The sequence below is a fragment of the Charadrius vociferus genome, unplaced genomic scaffold (assembly GCF_000708025.1).
Source record: "Charadrius vociferus isolate BGI_N301 unplaced genomic scaffold, ASM70802v2 scaffold32, whole genome shotgun sequence".
NCBI lineage: Eukaryota > Metazoa > Chordata > Aves > Charadriiformes > Charadriidae > Charadrius > Charadrius vociferus.
In genome coordinates this window covers 6,536,126-6,540,866 of record NW_009647856.1, presented here as the reverse complement: position 1 = coordinate 6,540,866, position 4,741 = coordinate 6,536,126, and positions in this window count along the sequence as shown.

Below are 4,741 nucleotides of genomic sequence, written 5' to 3'. Positions count from 1 at the left end.
TTAGGCAATTGCTATTCCTAATGCAGAAAGAAATAAGCAGAAGGGAAAATGTGAGGGAAATGTCTTTTGTGGAGACGGTCACCTAAAATCCCCCTGAAGGGCAGTGTGGATCATAAACTTCCCACAGAACTAGTGTGAGTGAATGACTTCCTTTATGTATCCAACTTCATTAGGAAAGTGCCACATCATAAACTACTATTGCGCAGTCTGACCAAAATGCTAGCTTTTCAGCCTTAGTCTAATAAAATGGTAAAAAAGTTTATTTAATAAAAGGGACGTGAATTCCACTCAGAACATAGCAAATCAGGGTAAAAGACCATTGTAACATTAATTATTCACCAGGCAGGCTTCGAGTAGTCCAAAGTGGGAATTTCTGAACAGAAAACTGACAGCTATGATGACAGTGCTTACTGTGCCCCATTGCAGGAGTTACAGGAAACAACATTAGATTTAGTAAATCAGGCGAGGGACAAAGGAGGTGGGACAGAGTAAGGTGAGTTCAGGACTTAACAGATCTCCATTGATGCCATCTTTTCCTCATTTGAAAAGTACAGTTACTTCCATACCTGTTACGCAAATAATCACATAATACAATTCAGACAGAATATGTATTGAAAGGTCTTAAATGTCAGGACAAATTATGCTATGACTACAATTAGCAATGGGTTTAGTCCTAAAATCTGGGGTTTCTCAGTTTCCACATATACTGGAAATGGAGAACGCAATTGTCACTGTTGAGCTACAACAGGACAATCCCTTTCCCAAAAGCGCTACACCAGGGAGGTCAGACCCAGTGTTCAAACACGTCTCCTCACACATCTGATACCCCCACTGGAGTGCAGTGGATATGATGGAGTCATGTGCTCTCCCTTCATGACGTGGCTTAAGAGCTGTGTCATGTCTGTAAGAAATACGAGACTGCTCTATGACCAACAGCAACTAGTCCCTGGCCTTTACTGCTGACTTATCTCATGGAGTGGTTTCACTTCCCGAAACACTGGATTCCAATCTTAAGAGACATTAGCTAAAAGAAGCATCCATTTTTGTTTTGTCGTTGCTTGTCCTCTCTCCACTGTGCTCATGGGGTCTTTGAGGAGATCCTAGGTCAATGCTTTGACTGGTGAGGAGAAAGGGCACATTCATGCACCTGGAAGAGGGGTTCTGGTTTGGGGACAGCTGTTCTAGCATAAAAGAGTACATGGGAAACTCCACTGGGCCTCCAGCTTCAGACAAGGTCACGCAGACCATTCTCAACAAAAAGAAGTCAAGCTGTGGGACAAAGTCCAAGCGTTCCTGCTGTCCATCAGCGATGGCTAATGGAGAGCAGCACGACTTTTCAGGTACAGGGGCAGGAATGGTATTTTTTTTGGTAAAGATCAGGTCATGTGCGGCTGATCAACATGCTTCTGTACTCTGCCGTTCTGGACATTAAAAGGATAGTACAACCTGTGAGAGAAATGCTTGTGCAGTTAAATTTATATATATATCTTATGTCACCTTGTGATGTGGAGCTAAAGAGAACGGAACAACTCTGTGGCAGGAAGCCTTAGGGATGCTGGATACCACAAGTGAATGGGGAGAGTGATAGCAGGTATTTTGTACTCGCACATAACAAGTTCTTCTGTCAACCTACTTCCAAAAATAAGTGCTTCTCCAAATTGTCCTGTGGATGAAAATCCAAATCACAGAGGAGAAACACACAGTGAACAGATCAATAGTGAAATTAGAAATAAAAAGTTTGCTGACTCAATATTTTGCGTCAAATCTGAAAGAGAAACCATTCTAGAGCTGATTAATTCAAACCAAAGGCCTCAATAGTATAAGATTTACATTTCACTCTCAGAAGATGAATATTCATAAAATACACACAAGAAAAATACCTGCAGATGTTTCTTGGCTGAAAGAAAATCTTCCTTCAGTGTATTTTTCATGTCATGTAGTCAGTGAATTCTCAGCTACTAATACCGGGAGAAACAATCCCTTTTTCGCCCCTGTAATTAAAGTGAGGAGTTGCTTTTATTTTGCTGGTTATCACTGTTGTTCTAATTATCTCTTGTAGACTCTGCATTCTCGTTTTCTGTTAGCTATAGCTCATGTTCTCACACAGCTTCATCCATAATTTCAGGTAATACAAGAGCTGACTGAAATCTGTTGTGAAGAGGTATTCATCAGCTTGGTTGCAACCTTCTTCATCAATTACAAGTACTCCCAGCAGATGCAATCTCTTACTGCCTTTTAATTGCTTCCTTGTGACAGTAGGATTTATGGGCTTTTTTTCCCTGAATCCAATTTTATTATGGGAGCTTTGTGATAGTTATGGATTCTGCAATGATCAAAATCTGATGGAAACACTACGAGGGCAAAATCAAACTAATAGAATGATAATAGAGCTGATTTCATCCAAGGAGCATTAACCTTAATGAAAACACAGAAAATCAATGTGGAAGGCCAAGGGAGGAATTACTTATGCATCTGTCAAGTCAAAATTAATCATTTTAAGAGGCTTCAGAAAGAAAGGGGACCTTAGCATAGGAATACTAACAGGAAGACATGGGCATTAGCTGAAGTAGGTCTTCACAGAAAGATAAGATAGTAGGTCTAATAGTGCAAATCAGGAGGGACAAGGAACTGCAAAGAATAAAACCACAAAACCACAACACTCTGAAACCTGTTCATGCAACAGGGAGGATTATTTTTCTGTTGTTGTCATCATTAACCCTGTTAATGATGCCATTAACTGTCCAGAGGGCAGATGAGCTATTATGACAGGTGGCCACAGCCAGCAGATGTTCATTAGCACAGGACTAAGAGTACATCCCCTTTGTTTTCACTTAGATGAAAGATAATACGTATTTGTGTTTCAAAGTGACTAGATGCTACGTGTCCATGAATTACTACTTGTCCACATATCTCTGTTTTTAACAAAGGACGTTCTTGGTGTAGCAGTGTGTCCCACGATCAGTACCTCAACTTGATGTGGAACAGGAGCCAGAACCGTTTCATTCCACTTCAGGTTTAAAATCCAGACCGAGAAGGGGCCAGAATGGTCCTGTGGGGAGGTCTTGGGATTCATTAGGTATTTGTTATTCAGAAGGTATCTCTGGATTTGCAGACAAGTCACAGAAATGGGTATGCCATCGTTACTCCAGTTAGAGGGAGAGTAAGGGGACTTGGTGATGCTTTGTGATTAGCCTGGGTCACGCTGGCAATTAGCAGCCAGAGGAAGGGAAAATATGAAAAACACAGTGTCCCAATGCCTGTCCACGAATTTGCACCCGTGCCAAGATGGGACATGGTGTTTCCCTTCTTCTATTGTGGGTGAGCAAGAATACAGAAGAGCCCCCGCGGGCCCTCAGCACCCACACACTCCTCCCCATCTCCTGTTGTTATTCATTGCTCCTCTGAAACACCTTTGCACGAGCGCCACGCAGGTGAAGGCATCCAGAACAAGTTACCCCAGCATGCTGAGCTAGGCATGTGTGTTTTGGGAGAAAACACAAAAACGAGAGTACAACATGGCACGCGCTGGACAGCTTGGTGGGTTGGCAACTATTCAGCAGAGCATTTCAACTCTCAGCGGAGCATTTCTCTCTTTGAGCTTTTTCCTGCCATCTGCTGGAAGTTCTTCTTGATTCCTTCAGCTGCCACAGAATTTCTGTCCTTGTCTTTTCTAACCTGGTACTGGTACAGCTGGCCTTTAAATACCAGAGACTTCCTCTCTTTCATTGTATATCGTCATGCAGGGTGGATTTAGTGCAAGAGCCTTGGGATCCAAACCCAAATCCTTCCAGTTTGGGGGCAATTTGGGGGCGATTTCTGCATATAATTGATGCAATGGGAAAGTGACTAGAGCAGTGAGCTGGTACGCATTCAGAACTATTATTTTTCCCAGAACTGCAGTTGCTTGTACCAAAGAAATACAGAACTAGACTACAAAATGCTGTCAACAGGACAATACCTGGGTTTGAATTTGCTGGCTTAACACAAGTGCTGAGGTTATTTAAGTTATTCAGACAACCACGGCGCCTGCTGTTAGCACTCCCGGTTTCCTGCCATCTGCTGGAAGTTCTTCTTGATTCCTTCAGCTGCCACAGAATTTCTGTCCTTGTCTTTTCTAACCTGGTACTGGTACAGCTGGCCTTTAAATACCAGAGACTTCCTCTCTTTCATTGTATATCGTCATGCAGGGTGGATTTAGTGCAAGAGCCTTGGGATCCAAACCCAAATCCTTCCAGTTTGGGGGCAATTTGGGGGCGATTTCTGCATATAATTGATGCAATGGGAAAGTGACTAGAGCAGTGAGCTGGTACGCATTCAGAACTATTATTTTTCCCAGAACTGCAGTTGCTTGTACCAAAGAAATACAGAACTAGACTACAAAATGCTGTCAACAGGACAATACCTGGGTTTGAATTTGCTGGCTTAACACAAGTGCTGAGGTTATTTAAGTTATTCAGACAACCACGGCGCCTGCTGTAAGCACTCCCGGAAGCCACTCCGACTGGACACGGGCAGTTCTTTGTAGGTGAAGCGGGCTCACCCACAGCCCATGGCGCTGCACGGTGGGGACACAGAGGCCTCACCTCACGGGGCAACCCCAGAGGGCAGGCCACGGCACCTCAGGCAGCTCCACCGAGGCGTCTGACGATGGCATGACGTCCTCACCACCCTCACACCCGTGACCTCACTCAGCACAGCAGCTCATCCGGACACCGCCACCGCCCCCTCCCTGCCCAAACCC